Here is a 17,517-nt window from a genome sequence, read left to right on the forward strand (position 1 = left end):
CCTGTGTTGGGGATTTAGGAGTGGGCATGGGTGAGGCTGGTGAATCTGCAAAGAGATCTGTTCTCTTGCTTTGTTTTTTTGCTCAGCGGCCAGGACCTTATCAAAGAGAAGCAAATCTGAGCCAACTCCCTGAGGCTTTGGGACGTCACACCTTACAGATCTCACCGCCCCAATCACATTCCCCCTCTGCTGTAATAACCCTTCAGTCCTACAGAGCCAGACACACACTGCAAAAGGACAGGAGCTGCCAGAGGGCTTAACCCACTCCATACCACAGCCTAACATACCTCATTATTATTTTTATTAAGGATGGTGGCAGCAAAAGGTATATAAATGCTTGGTACTTTAAAAAAAAAAAACATATATATATATATTTTTTTTAAGTACCAAGCATTTATATACCTTTTGCTGCCACCATCCTTAATAAAAATGATTATTATTAAGATCAGGAGACAGCACTCTGGTAAGTTTGATCACAAGTTTTTGTATTGAAAAAGACACATAAACCGACCTTTGGGACCGAAACGTCGGCTAATGTGTCTTTTTCAATACAAAAACTTGTGATCAAACTTACCAGAGTGCTGTCTCCTGATCTCGTGCTTCAAATGGTATCGTATGGTTTATTATTGCTTTATGGGACAAGCACCCAATTTTTTCTACTTGCAAGTGGAGTGCCGGCTGCTTCTGTGGATTCTATATATATATATATATATATTATTTTTTTTAACCTTTAAAAAAACAATATATAGATATATTTGTTTTATTAATACTCATAATTATTATAAAATAATAAGTAGCCCCCCCCCCACCCACCTACTCCTTGAAAATAAATATATTATTATTTTCTCCGTGGTTGACGTATTTTTGACAGATTTGCAAAATAAATGATAACATCTGAACAGATACCACTGCACTGTACTGATAGGGTTACTAGGGGCAAAAGTTAATGATTTATTTTCTGCTTATATAGCGCTGACAGTTTACATAGCGCTGTACATAGAACAAACACAAGATGTCCTTATGCTGTAGAGTTGATTCATTTAGGTGCACGAGACACTGAATGCTACAGAGATTCCAAGGTCGCAGTGATCAGGGTTAGACCGCAAACCTGAGACTATTTGACAATGGCAGAAATGAGTATATAGTAATATTTCCTGCAGATCTGAAAACTACTGGACTATTTTATAGTATATTTTTTTTGGTTTACCATGTCAATGTATTTAGTAGAAGAAGGGAAAAAAATTATATATATATATATATATATATATATACACTGTATATATTATTTGTTTTTACGTGAGATTATGGCATTAAATGAATTTGCTCCAAGTATTTGTTAAAAATGATTAAAAACAGTTCTGCCAATATATTTAGATATACACATGAGAGAGGACATTGCACATCGAATTTTGCAGGTATATTGAAGACTCGCTAGCCCAGAGAACTAACAATCTAATGTCAGTGCCAGGTCCCAAGGGAAGCTGACACTTTCCCCCATCCGCGGTAATATCCACAACGATCATAGATTTTGAAGGCGCAGAGTGGAATAAAATGACTTAAATTATAATTGAACAAATTATAACAAATAATGCCAAAATAATATGAACCTACTAAGGCACACTGCTAAATTAACACTGTGCACAAGAGCTTGCAGTCTACGTGGCTTTAAGGCTATTATTGACCCATTTACAAGGATGAGACACCTATGGGGCGACAGACGCTTATAAAGAGGGTAATCTTTTAACCCCATCACTGCCAGGGGGGGAGGGGAGGGGGCGCTGCTGGTTCCACAGGGCTGTAAAGGGGTCGCAAATTAGGATAGGATCAGCCTGCCCACCATAAATCCTTAGGGTCACCCTATTTCTGCATAGTGTCACCCTCTCAGAAATGAACAAGGAATTGGCATTGTATATAAATAAAGCAGCAGAAACGCCGCTCTCAGATACCCGTGTACTGCACACGCACGGCGATGTAATACTCCACAAGTGGGGGCTCTCGTATACATGTCGTTGGTTCGGGGAGAGGGGGGACACTTCTATCATAAAGACATCAACACTGTCTGATCTCATTTCCCGTTCAAAGTGGGGGGGCAAAGGTTTGTAGCAGGAGTGGCCAACTTCAGATCTCAAGGGCCACCAACAGGTTTTAGGGATATCCCTGCTTCAGCACAGGTGGCACAATCAGTCCCAGCTTCAGCACAGGTGACTCAATCAGTTCCCAGCTTCAGCACAGGTGGCTCAATCAGTCCCAGCTTAAGCAACAGGTGGCTATATCAGTGGCTCAGTCTTTGGCTGAGCCACTGATTGAGCCATCTGTGCTGAAGCAGGGATATCCTTACAACCTGACCTATTGGTGGCCCTTGAAGACTGGAGTTGCCCCCCCCCCCCCCCCCGGTTGATACCATAGGCTGTACAATTAGATTAGATTATTTGTACTTTATTTCCCCTTTACTGTAATTTTGTAAAGCGCTGTGTACACTGTTGATGCTATATATGTGTGGGTCTGTGTGTATTTGTGCAGGTGGGTAATTGTGCGGTATTGTGGATATGACTGCACAGTATATATCAGCGGGATTGTGCCACGCTTTGTATCACGGCCTTTGTGATTGTGTGTCCGTGTGTTAATGGAGCAATCCGAATGGGCCCTTTTATTTTGTAATAGGTGTGGGGCAGGGGGTCTCCGGAGCTGATCCCCCCCATTAGCTTCACCTCCGAGGACCCCCTGTTTCTGGAGATACTTACCTTCGAAGGGGGTGCGGGTATCTCTCTGCAGTTTAAAGCTCCTGCGTCCTGTGAGCCAATAGGAAGACACACCGGATGACATCACAGCTTCCCTATTGGTCCGTAGGAGCTTTGAAAGCAGCCATTACGTGAACCCCCAGCTAGTGAGCTGGAGCGGCTAAACAGCACGGCACGTACTATGGAGGTAAGTATCTCAAGAAGCAGGGGTCCCCAGAGCTGAAATTATTGGGGTTCAGCTCCGGAGACCCCCTGCTTCAATCCTATTAGAAAAAAAGGTAACTTTAATGTGTGTGTACTGAGTGTGTATCAGTTTGTGTTTGTGTAACAGTGTGTTAGTGAATTTGTGCAGTGGTTAAAGTGCTGGCGTTAGTAGATAGCAGCATTACAATTTGTGCTGTCAAATTTTTTTTGCCTCTTACCCCTTGTATATAAATAATCACCATGCTTTGAATGATAGAGTTCAGCGATTTTCAACAGGGGGGTTGGGAAACCCTAGGGGGGGCGTGAGGTGTCTCCAAGGGGTTCTCCCCCCAAAAATCTGTAATGGGGGATTTCAGGCAGTAGAGCGGGTTCCTGAGCCCGTGTGGGGACTATTGAGCCTGTTTGGGGCACACTTAGCAAGGCCCCAAACTGCAGCTTAGCGTGGGGGGTATCGCTGTCACTTACAGCAGGAGCTTCCAACGTCACTCCCCACAATGCTTTGCATCGACAGAAGCAAGCCATTGTGGGGCGTGACTTTGGAAGCTCCCGCAGTGAGTGACAGCTATACCCCCCCCCCCCCCCCATGCTGCCTGCACACACTGAGGGGCAGTTTGGGGGATTATTAAGCCTGTGTTCCCCCCACGAGCTCAGGACACTATACTGCCCGGGATCGGGCACACAGTGTTAGCGACAGTCTGATGGGCCGGCGATAAGATTTATTCATTAGGGGCTCGCGGAACACATTTTCTAGCAGGGGGAGCGCAGTGTGACAAAGGCTGGGAACCTCTTCTCTAGTTTCTTCATCTTTAAAACATTATTGAAAACACCATAACGAAAGAGCCCACGGACAGCTCTCTTCCATGTGTGCGTTAGTTCCACGCGGAGTGCCTACTCCATGTGTGAATCATTACACCGAGGGCAGGAATGCCATTTATACGCCGTAGACACGAGGTTCCCATTTGTGCGCCCGCTGGAAACATTTGCCTCTGCCTGCCGTCTAAAAGTCCGCTCTTCTCTGCAATGTGTGCGTTTTACGCTCTGCCGGGAAAATAAAGGGACACGTGAAATACTTATTAGGCTAATTAGGAGACCCATTAACCCTTTAGCTGCTGATGTATAAAAGAAAACACAAGCCTCCAACAGGCCAGGTATTTGGGATATCCCTGCTTCAGCACAGGTGGCTCAATCAGTGGCCCACCTCTCCTGCTTCTTTGTCTGCATGGGTTCTAACAAGGGGAGGGTGGGCTAGAGCAGTGTTGCTGATCTCCAATCCTGCCCCCCCCCCCCCCCCCAACAGGTCAGGTTTTCAGGAGATCCCAGCTTCAGCACAGGTGGTGCAGTCTTCGCCACCTGTGCTGAAGCAGGCATATCCTTAAAAAAACTACGGTGGCCCTTGAGGACTGGAGTTGAACCCCCTCCTGGGCTGCAGCGTTAACATTTTCACTGCCAGAGACGTCGGCAAGAAAGAAATAACAATAGTACAACCCATGTTCCCTAGCTAATGCCGACGGTGCGCACCGCGCTGCGCGTAGCATTTCCCCTAGCTAATGCCGACGGTGCGCACCGCGCTGCGCGTAGCATTTTCCCTAGTTAATGCCGACGGTGCGCACCGCGCTGCGCGTAGCATTTTCCCTAGCTAATGCCGGCGGTGCGCACCGCGCTGCGCGTAGCATTTTCCCTAGCTAATGCCGGCGGTGCGCACCGCGCTGCGCGTAGCATTTTCCCTAGCTAATGCCGGCGGTGCGCACCGCGCTGCGCGTAGCATTTTCCCTAGCTAATGCCGGCGGTGCGCACCGCGCTGCGCGTAGCAGTTTCCCTAGCTAATGCCGGCGGTGCGCACCGCGCTGCGCGTAGCATTTTCCCTAGCTAATGTCGGCGGTGCGCACCGCGCTGCGCGTAGCATTTTCCCTAGCTAATGTCGACGGTGCGCACCGCGCTGCGCATAGCATTTTCCCTAGCTAATGCCGGCGGTGCGCACCGCGCTGCGCGTAGCATTTTCCCTAGCTAATGCCGGCGGTGCGCACCGCGCTGCGCGTAGCATTTTCCCTAGCTAATGCCGGCGGTGCGCACCGCGCTGCGCGTAGCATTTTCCCTAGCTAATGCCGGCGGTGCGCACCGCGCTGCGCGTAGCATTTTCCCTAGCTAATGCCGACGGTGCGCACCGCGCTCCGCGTAGCATTTTCCCTAGCTAATGCCGACGGTGCGCACCGCGCTCCGCGTAGCATTTTCCCTAGCTAATGCCGACGGTGCGCACCGCGCTCCGCGTAGCATTTTCCCTAGCTAATGCCGACGGTGCGCACCGTGCTCCGCGTAGCATTTTCCCTAGCTAATGCCGACGGTGCGCACCGCGCTCCGCGTAGCATTTTCCACGCACAAAGCGTTGAATCTGATTATAATCTACCGGTCCTAAGGGGAGCTGGGTCACCCACTGCAAAGGCAGTGAGAGAAAGTAACAGATAAAACACCATGCGGAGCGATGTATCATAGCCAATGTCTGTCTGTCTGTCTCTATATAGTACATATACAGTATAGTATATATACACGGGACAATCCTATAAATAACAAATAATACAAATAACATATAAAGGGGAGAAGTGTTTCAGACATAAAAGTGACATTTAGGAAAAGGAGTCACTGTATCTTGTATTCGCGTCCCAAAAATCCGCCAGGTCTGATGGCGGCGTATATTTGGCCAACAATTTGCGTCAGACGTAAGAAACACTTTCATGTATTTGATGCAGACACGCGCAGAAGATGGGGCACTGCCCCCTGCTTTCCCAGATACTTACCTCCGTAGGAGGTGCCTGTCGCCACTCTGACTCACTAGCTGGGGGTTCACATAATGGCCGCTTTTCAACGTTTCTGCTCCCTGCAGGCCAATAGGAAGCTGCAACGCGGAAGCTTTAAACTTGCAGGAGATGCCGGCACTCCCTTTGAAAGTAAGTATCTCGGGAAGCAGGGGGTCCCCGTTGCTGAAATTAACGGGGTTCAGCTCCAGAAACCCCCTGCTTCAATCCTATGTTAAAAAAAAATAATAATTAAAAACGGCCCACTTGGCTTACGCGTTTAAAACAAACTTTTATTTGCATTTTCTCTCCGTAGCTACATCTCGTCCTTAATTATTTCGAGGGTACTTGGAAGCTCATTCTGTACAGAAATACAAATGTAGTCACCACTTCAAAGAAAATCTGTGGGTTTTTGTTTATTAAAGCCCTGTGTTTAAAAAATAATAATATTCTCTTTTATAAACGCTCTATTTTATTCAACTTTCTTCAGAAATGTCAATTTCCTAGGACTCATGTCAATGAAATGTAGGGGGTTCTATAACAACTTTAATTTCATATAGTGCTTCTTTCCCAATGGGACTAAAAGCACTTCACAATTACAGACACAGTCCCTCCCCCGTGGAGCTTACAATCTATGTTTTGGTGCCTGAGGCACAGGGAGATAAAGTGACTTCCCCAAGGTCACAAGGAGCCGACACCGGGAATTGAACCAGGCTCCCCTGCTTCCCACTCAATGTCACGGCTATCGTGTCTTTACTCACTGAGCCGCTCCTTCACAGATGAAGTTTATGGCTCTGATAAATCGCTATTGAAGTTAATAACAATAATAGCATGTTTTTGTATGGCGCTGCTAGTTTTACGCAGCGCTTTACAGAGACATTTTGCAGGCACAGGTCCCTGCCCCGTGGAGCTTACAATCTATGTTTTGGTGCCTGAGGCACAGGGAGATTAAGTAACTTCACCAAGGTCACAAGGAGCAGACACCTATGGCTATTCTGAACACATGGCACATAAAGCTTGGCCCCCTGCAGATGCACTTACCAGAACTCCCTCCTACTGTCTCTGTACGTTCTCCCTACCTACCAATTAGACTGTAAGCTCCTCGGAGCAGGGACTCCTCTTCCTTAATGTCTAAAGCACTTATTCCCATGATCTGTTATTTATATTATCTGTTATTTATTGGATTACCACATGTATTACTGTGTGTACATTAATGGCGCTATATAAATAAAGACATACAATACAATACAATACACCAGGAATTGAACCAAATTCCCCTGCTTCAAACTCTCAGTGCCAGTCAGTGTCGTTACTCACTGAGCCGCTCCTTCCCCTTCTCCAGTTAACAAAATAAGGGCCTATGAGAATCGACAAAACTCACAGAAATGCCGTGAGACCGACCGGTTCTTTACCTGTTGAGATTGCCGTGGCCGTGAAAACCCATCTGGCAGGAGAAGAGTTAAAAAGTGCTAAATAATTAACTGGGACAAAGTGACAATATGTTTCACCTTCACAGGAAGATTAGAACTAGCTCAGCGATCCCCCGATCGATATGTTCCCCGACGCGACACTGAAATTCCTGCTTTATCAGGTCTATTGTCAGCGTTAGGGGAGCCCGATTAGTTTTTTTTATTAGCCGAGCCGGGCTGTATCCTTCGGAAGAGATATAGATGTCGGCAAAAGCAATAAAAAAATAAGCGGCGTAATCTGGTATCTTTCATCTGGGCGAGATCCCACGGTGCTTTACAATAATACACAGGCCAAAACGCAGAATCACAAATGAGAATTTACAGCCTGGCCGCGGGACACAGGAAAAAGTCATTTAATTGCAGCCTACTTATGTACAATATGTGTAATTAGAGGTGCCCAAACTGCAGACCCACTTAGCCCCACTCAAACCACCCCTCCCAAATTGCTATTATTATTGTTATTATTGTTGTTGTTGTTTATTTGTACAGCACCAGCATATTCCGGAGTGTGTGTGTATGTGTGTATATATAAACACATACAGTCACAGATAACATTCCTACAGTAGATGCACTGTTTTTAAGTTTAACCTTGCTTTATTCAATGTAACATCGCCGGAAGAAGAGATCAGTGTATCTCGAAAGCTCATAACAGACAAGGGGATCTGCATACAGGTGAAAGCTGCAGAATTAACTCTGCTCAAGCAAGGGGAGGGAAAATTATCCAAACGGTTGATGAGAGGGTGGTGCTCACAGGGAATGGATTGATAGTAGGTAAGTGGAAAGAAAAGAATCCCTTTCGTGTGGCACTAAGGAAAGTACACCCTAATTAAAACTTAAATTTTATTATAAACTGATTAAAATAGACTGTTTGGAGAAACCACATACATAAAACAAACAAATGATAATTAAAAGACGGAGAGGTGTGGTAGGGTGTTTAATGGAGGTGTTATTATATATATATATATATATATATATATAGTTATACGTTACCGTTCCAAAAAACCTTTTTGTATCCCCCTGAGGAAGGTCCCATTCTGTAGGACCGAAACGGTGGGTTTCTGGATGTATTTTTGCTTTCACTAATACACTTTGATTTTCAACATTGAGTGCTGTCTCTTGTTTACCAATCCTTGGAACGGTAACGTATAACTACATTCTCTATATGGGACGTGCACCTGTGGCTTACCAGCACCTATTGGAGTGCCAACTGCCTTATCTGACTATATATATATATATATATATATATATATATATATATATATATATATATATATATATATATATATATATACCTCTTTAATCAAATCTTAATAAACACTAAAATATGGGTGGTCTCTATACCAAAGGTAAGTCTGAGTACTCAGTGATAAGGTATCTCAGAACCCCTGTGACCATTGTAGTTGGATGGGGTAAAGGCAGTTGAATGTATTTGTCTGCTGGATGGAAAGTAAGGTTGTATGCAATAATGGCTGAAGTGAAGCAGCCACAAACACCTCAAACAACAAAATAAATTCGACCAGTCTAATGTAAGACAAGCCACACTCACTGCAGAGATAGGAGAGATCAACCCTAAGGTCTGAGTGCTTTTGCTGCCCACGGACGCAGTCTGCGAAGCACTCAGACAGTGAATAGCCCACACCTCACCGATGAGCTGACGTCACGCCCCCGATGAAGCCAGTTACGGAGAAACGTACGTAGGGTGTCACCTCTACAGAGATATAGTGTCAATCGCATGTCACCTCTACAGAGCTATAGCTCTGACATGCGATTTTTCATTGTCCTCGTGAGGGCAGGTCCTAGAGACCGTCTCTTTTTTAACCTGATTAAATTTGTGTCACCGAGTTTGGCTATGGAGCCTGCACTTCTTTTTCTTTTAGGTATCTTTATGGATGTGGCAACATCACTTTTGAAGTTGCTGTCTGCTCCATCAAGATCACTAACTGGACATTGGACTTTACGTTTATTCAATCTCACCCAAATTGGTTTGAAATATTTATTCACTTTTTGTATATACTCTATCAAATTAGTGTCCTGTCACATATTATTTCCTCTGTTGATTCAATCACTTTGTCACACAATTATCTAGTGTCCTTTATTGACCTATATACACATCATTTACCTTATTAATATTTAGGTCACCAGTACACCCTATAAGCGCTACTTAACTGTTTTTGTTTGCATATAATAATAAATATATATTCTGTAAACCCCATAGGGTTTCACAGAACACGGATTGAAAACCATTGATAAACATTCCTCCGCCAGTACCGAGTAATGCTAAAGAGTTATACTAGGTATTGACCCTAAAGTGTGAATCCCTGAATCACCGTAATTGTCCATTTCCTCATTTTCCACACCCAAACACGACGTGACCCTCACCAAATTGCCGCAGGTGTTTAGCCGCTACTCACCTTGTCACGTAGACATCTTTCCGCCGGACAATTCACCGCCAAGGTAAGCCCCTAACCTTACCCCGTACCATAAAACCCGCTAATCTTAATGTCTGATACTAATGCTACCCTAAAAACCTAAACCCTTTACTCTAATCCCCTATCCTAAAAACCTTAATCCTTACCCTAATCCCCTACCCTAAAATCCTTAACCCTTACCCTAATACCCTACCCTAAAAACCTTAACCTTTACCCTAATCCCCTACCCTAAAAACCTTAACCCTTACCCTAATTCCCTACCCTAAAAGGCTAACCTTTACCCTAATCCCCTACCCTAAAAACCTTAACCCTTACCCTAATCCCCTACCCTAAAAACCTTAACCCTTTACCCTAATCCCCTACCCTAAAAACCTAAACCCTTTACTCTAATCCCCTACCCTAAAAGCCTTAACCCTTACCCTAATCCCCTACCCTAAAATCCTTACCCTAATCCCCTACCCTAAAAACCTTAACCCTTACCCTAATTCCCTACCCTAAAAGGCTAACCTTTACCCTAATCCTCTACCTTAAAAACCTTAACCCTTTACTCTAATCCCCTATCCTAAAAACTTTAATCCGTTACCCCAATTGCCTACCCTAAAAACCTAACCACGACCCTAATCCCCATACCTTAAAAACCTTTACCCTAATCCCCTACCCTAAAAACCTAACCCTTTACCCTAATCCCCATACGCTAAAAACCTAGCCCTTTACCCTAATCCCATACGCTAAAAACCTAACCATGACCCTAATCCCCTACCCTAAAAACCTTTACCCTAATCCCCTACCCTAAAAACCTAACCTTTTACCCTAATCCCCATACGCTAAAAACCTAACCCTTTACCCTAATCCTCTACCTCAAAACCCCTATCCTTAACCCCCTACTATAACCGCAAAAAGTCCTTAAATGAATTTACCTTATTGGCGGAGCGGCTGAGGCGGAGGGTCCCTCGGCGGTGACTTTGTCGCGGATGAAACGGCCGCAACCAAATGTCCCACTCAATTTTATTTGTACTACCCAAACCTCGATTTCCCACACCTCCCATGTCTACTAAACGTAGATCCTTTCCTCGATGCACCGACCCAAGGGGGGTGCAAATGTACAGAACATTACACGTCGCTGGCCCACCGACGCTCACAGGGTTAAATGTATATGGCCTCTTCTGTAAGGTCTTGAAGGCAGCTAGATACCATCAGTGAAAGGTGGAAGTCAGGCCCTGGTGTCAGGTTTTTTTTCTTTTCTTTTTTTAAGTGTGTGGATGTTACCTTCCTTTGAAGCTCTAAATGATTTCAATCCCATCAAACCGCTGCAAAATGCTAATAAAATGAAAGCCATCTGAAAACAGGGCTCCAGGATCCTTTGAAAGAAGCCTTCTGATCACTTATTACCCTCAATTACCTAGCTGTCCACTCTTTTAGCTTGGGGTTAAACGCCTAACACTTCCCTTTGAAGTCATTATCCTTTTATCTGTGGCCGGCCTGAGGAATTCAAAGACAATGAGAATTTGAAGCAAGTGTCCATGTGATACGAATAAAGGACCATAGGGGGGGGGGGGGGAAGAAAGGTTGCATGGATCAAACGTAATGTTGGGGGAGAAAAGGCAGATCCCCTATAAATTCAGATTAAAGATTTAGCCGCCCCGATGTGGCTTGATGGGGTTAGGGTTAAATGCGGCAAGAAGGTGATACCCATTACTGGCGTCGGGAAGAATGTATTTTTCTCCTATATCGTTGGCAAATAGTTTACTGGTTTTTTTCCGCCTATCTTCCTCTGGATCAATAGAATGTGAACTATAAATACAGGATAAATATCTCGCCCAATTTGAATTTAACTGACGTTGAACTTGACAGACATGGGCTGTATTGTTTGTATTGTATGTCTTTATTTAAATAGCGCCATTAATGTACATATCGCTTCACAGCAGTAACAGTTACAATCATATAAATAATAAGATATAAATAACACAAAGGGAAGAAGTTCTTCAGACTTAAAAGTAACATTTAGGAAAAGGAGTCCCTGCTCCGAAGAGCTTACAATCTATTTTTTCCAACTTAAACTACCATGCTATAAAGCGGCGTGAATAGAAGATTGCTGGAAATTTAGCAAAACTATTCCCCCCCCCCCCATTGATTTATTACAACTTTTTTAGATTATGTTTGGCAGCTGTTAAATTGCAAACAGATGCAGATCTACATTTCGTGGCTCCTCCCCCTGCGCAACAATGGAGTCATTTTATGGTAAGTACGATACTCCGATACTTTTTTTTATACGAGGCCCGCAGACAAGATTACTGGGGTCCCAGACTCCAGCCGTGGATGGTACTTTTTGCTTCTTATCCAATTAATAATAGTACGTTTTTTCGCTGCCAATGTATGCAGGCACAAGTCCCTGCCCCGCAGAGCTTACAATCTATTTACTGGTGTGGCACAGGGAGATAAAGTGACTTGCTCATGGTCACAAGGAGCTGACTTTCGGGGTTCGAACCAGGCTCACCTGCTTCACTCAGTGTCATTGTTATCAGCGTCCCAACATTTTCTGTGCCTCACCAGATCTGCTACCGGCAGCACCATCCAGTGTATCTCAGGAAGCAGAGGGTCCCGGAGCTGAAATGAACGCGGCTCTACTCCAGAAACCCCCTGCTACAATCCTGTTTTTAAAAAAGACAACCAAAAAAACAAGAGGTAAAGTCACTTTAATTTTGGGCTTAATCTATTGAAAGAAGAAGAGTCATTAGAATGAAGTGCTTTTTTTTTTTAATTAGAAGCAGGTAGATCTGAAAAAAAATAAAATAAATGGAATAAATAAAACTTGTTCTGTGCATTTCAGGGAGAAGTCTTTTAAAGCAGCAATCCAAGCTGGCAATTATTTAAAAGCATAGGATTAAAGCAGGAGGTTTCCGGAGCTGAACTCCATTCATTTCAGCTCTGGGGACCCCCTGCATCCGGAGCTACTTACCTCGTAGGAGGTCTAGGTGTTGGTAGCTGCTCCGCTCGGCCAGCAGGGTTCACTTAATGGCGGAGTTTCAAAGCTCCAGCGCCCTGCGACCAATAGGAAGCCGTGACATCATCCGGTGCAGCCCATGTGACGCGGGGGCTTTAAACTTTGCTGAGATATCAGTGCCCCCTTTGGAGATCTGATATCTCGAGAATGCAGGGGTCCCAGAGCTGAAATTAATGGGGTTCAGCTCTGGACGACACCTGCTTTAAACCGATGTTAAATCTTGGTTATCAATGCTAAAATAAATACAAAAATCAGCCGAAGACAAATATTTCACATCATTTTTGTAACGTAAAGTTTTATTTGGAAAGAGGGAACATAGTGCACCTCGTTTGTTCAGCCAGTTCCCCTCACTGTCCAAGAATTACTTAGGCCAACGGTTCCCAAACGTTTGTTTTTACATTGAGCACCTCCTGCTCGGGGGGCTCCACCCTCCCGTCCTCTTGCGGTGTATACTTTTTTACATTATAGTAATGTATGTACTCTACTGAAATCTTATGCACAGCGCCCCCATCCAAAAGTAGCCCCTGTACTCCTGTGTATATCCCAATGTCATCTTGTGACCTTAAATAATCCCTTGATTGTCCCCGTGCTTAAGGCATCAAAAACGATATGGTTAGCTCTACTCACCTAATAAAATACTATGTACACACCACACACACACACACACACACACACACACACACACACACATATATATTCTAGAGACAGGGCACTCACATGATTGTAGATCATCAAGGCTGTATACTGTACAAGTATCAGCAAACCAGCACAAAGATAAAGGAAAAACAGGACAGGCACTCCAAAGTATATCATGTGAAATTTATTCTCTACGTTTTGGCTCCCAACGGAGCCTTTAACGGAGCCGAAACGTAGAGAATACATTTCACCTAATATATATATTATATATATATATATATATAATATATATATCAAAATAGAAAAAGTAGTAGCACTCCAGTGGCAGAAATGTTGTGTACATTGTACAAATAAGTCATACAAAAATGGAATACACCAGGCCCTCACAGGTCTTAAAAAGAAAATAAGTTTAATGCTAAAAATGGACGTTTTGGTTCCATCCAAAAATATTTTTTCAAGGTTTGAAAATAGCTATTGATGCAGCCAAAAATCCGACTTTTTGCATTAAACCTTTTTTCTTTACACTTTAAGACCTGCGTGGGACTTGTGTATTCTATTTGTCTATAAAGAAAATATATAAACATATTTATTTATATATACGGGGGGAGGGGAATCGCATTGTATGGTCATTTCCCTGCGATATATTCCTTCCAAACGTATGCGGGGAAACAGAGAGCTGAATTGGATTCATTGCGATGTTTCACATCCAGCCCGTACAAGGTTTCCTAGAGATAACACCATTTTCTAATCACATTTTTCTTCCCAGACACCCATTCCAAACATCCCCCTCCTTTTCTCATTTAAACATTGCTTTATAGCACAGAGGACTGAAGCCTCAACAGAAATGGAAAATAACTCCATGGAGAAGCTCGAAATCTACTTTCAAGAGACAGTCCAATCAGCTTAAATTTTTTTTATTTATTTTTTGTTTTAATATACGCAGCCTTTGATTACCTTTATTGAAAACTAAATACCTAAGCTGCCGATAGATTGGTTTTCCCGTGATCGATCAGCAAAGATCCTACTTCCCAGGGTTCCGTAATGGCCGCCTTTCAGTTTCAAATTAATTCTTCAGGTGTAAATCAGCAGCTACAATGTATTCTTATATTACTAAGGTAACATTATTTATTGTTGCAGTTCAAACTGCTGGGAACATTGGCAACAGGAAAGTGTTGCAAAGTTCTTGCACTGCCAGTATAATATATATATATATATATACACACAAAAAAAAAGGACAAAGAAGTGGCGCCTAATGATGGCTAAACTGACAAAATATAATAGGTACTGACTGTGAAAATAAATAAATATACTCCAAATGATATGCCCATGAAATGATATGCATATCATTTCATGGGCATATCATTGGGAGTATATTTATTTATTTTATTCATTATATTGAACATGCAATATTACTTACAAACGGAGCGCCTATCCCTGTGTAATCGGGACGGACTATCACTACAACGCTCACTGTGGTGTGAGTGACGAAGCTGACCCGGAAGTTCTCTATGGTGAGAGGAGCGTCTGAACAGCAGAGAGGTGTGCGCATCCTGCTTCCGATACACGGAGTGTTTGCCGCGATCATCCGCCCCCCCCCCCCCCCCCCCCCCCCGGCACAGTGACGGGACAGTACCCTACTCCGGAGATCCAGCTGAGTTCCTGCTACAGTTGTTGGCGCTTGAGACATTATCTCATACAGGCGATTTTAATTCATCCATTTGTGAGTGCGCAGTTCATATTTTATTCCAGTCCCATATAAAATTGTTAACCTTACTACACTATGAGTGCGCCTGTTTTCGGTTTGTTTTTCATATATATATATATATATATATATATATATTGACAAACAAAACAAAAAAGCAGCGCCTATAGGGGTATAATTGTGTAGGTGTATAAATTTATAATGTATTTGAATGTGTGTGATAAACGACTAAGTGCCTATCCTGGTGGGTATATGTGAATCAATTATATAGATGAATCAATTGTATAAAGTGTGCCAAAATATTATATTAAATAGATGCAGAATAGTGATATGTGACACCCAATAATTTTTTTATATATAAATTAATTTTTCTTTTTATATATATATTTTTTATAAATTTATTTTATATATATATATATATATTTTTATGTTTATATATTTTTTCATATTGTATATATGTGTATACTAATTATCATATAATCATTGTGCATGTGTGTATGTATATATATATATGTATACATGTACTGTATTGTGTTTATTTGTGTGCATTTGCACTTTATGCAAATCAATTTTTTGGGGCTCCTTGAGACTATTTGTCCTATATAGTGGTATATAATTACTCCCGACATTACGATCAGTTACCTACCTTATTAAATTTAACAACACACAGGACCCTAGGGTTCATATTCATTAAATCCTTAAATATCAGACCAGTATAGTCTGTATGGGAGTTAACTGCTGTATATAGATATATACCTGGACACTTATCCTCCTTTGCCAATATATTGATATACATTTGCTGTACCATTTGTTTTTTTGTCATTCTGTATATCTAACAAATATGTGTGTTTACATGTGTGTGCACATATATAATCAATTACCAGTTGGCATGGTATCGCCATTATATGTTTTGATATATAGAGGCATATAAGCCTTTCTTAAAAAGTATTCATGTATAATTATGTTTGGGACATGTTTTAAGTTATAATAGATGTTTTAGGATTAATAGACTATTATTATCATCTGTTATCATTTGCATTATCATTGGCACTTGTTAATCTGGGAGATTATTTACATATGCATTCATTCCCTAATGGGCCACATTCATATAAGTTTCAACATCTTCATGATTTATAAGTGTCAATTGTAATCTATATTTTCAAATTGTTTACATTGTCATGTCTACTGTGAATTGATATTTATTGCATAATCTGGTTTATGTACTCTTCAGAGTATAGATAGAATCTAACGGTTCTCATCAATATATAGTATTTATTTATTATATGTATTCATTATAAATATGTGTCTCTCTCATTACAAGAACTGATTCACCTGAAAGCCATTTAAGCTCTTATGACTTTAACGAGTATACCCAGCTGCTTGTAGGGACTACTAATTATCCATTAGGGTATATATATGTGGACATATCACTCTGTCTCACAACCCTTTGAAAAAGTCACCCGTGTGTGACAAAATGCGTCAGGGAGCGTCATCACGTACGCAAGGACATTACGTCATCACGGGGCGCAGCTACCAACTGATTTGAGCGCCGGATATCGCAGAGAACTCCAGGCAGGGCGGTGTGTTCCTGGTGTCGTTGGAAATCGTTTCTTACCATCACCAAGCCCAGGACATCCTGCAAACAACGTGGTTTAATATCATCTCGGGACCGAGGATTTATTCCAGCACCTGTTGCAGTTACCGGATGGTGGTGATTATATCACAATATGCTTTTAAAACTTGTACCCTTGTGAGTGCATTTTTTATCCCCCCCTTCCTCTCACCTCAATAAATTTACGTTTTTACACTATGGGGCGTGCGCTCTCTCCTCTCTTTTATATATATATACAGTGTTCGACAAACCTATACATTTGCTCGCCCTGGGCGAGTGGATTTAACCCCCGGGCGAGTAAATATTGGCCCAAGCAGCACACGTTTGGTACTAGGTGGCGAGTAGATTTTTTGGTGATTTGTCAACCACTATATATATATATATATATATATATATATATATATATATATATATATATATATATATATATATATATATATATATATATATATACACACACACATATATACACACACACACACACACACACACACACACAGACACACACACATATATATATATATATATATATATATATATATATATATAAATAAACAATCGCCGCGCTTCTCAATGTAAGGAGCATGCAGCTGGCGAAGGGATTGGCAATACAAATGTGAAATACAGACAGTGAATCCTGCGCTTCTCCCTTTGGGATAGCAATAAATGGGGAATATATACTGTATATACTGTATATGTAATGGGTATAGTGGGCTAAAACCTGCTATAGAAATCAAAAGAATGTCAAAAGATGCTCAGTATATTACAATTAATTAAAAACGGCATTAAGAGTTGTTTTAAAATTGGGAAAAAAAGGTAGTAAGTATTATCTAATACTACAGAAATTATTATAATTTTTTTAAACACACGTAAAATATTTCCCGTATTGCTCCTTTCCGGAGCGGCCAAAGGGAGCCTGGTATTTGTAATAGTTTTTGCA

The sequence above is a fragment of the Ascaphus truei genome, chromosome 22 (assembly GCF_040206685.1).
Source record: "Ascaphus truei isolate aAscTru1 chromosome 22, aAscTru1.hap1, whole genome shotgun sequence".
NCBI classification, from domain to species: Eukaryota; Metazoa; Chordata; class Amphibia; order Anura; family Ascaphidae; genus Ascaphus; species Ascaphus truei.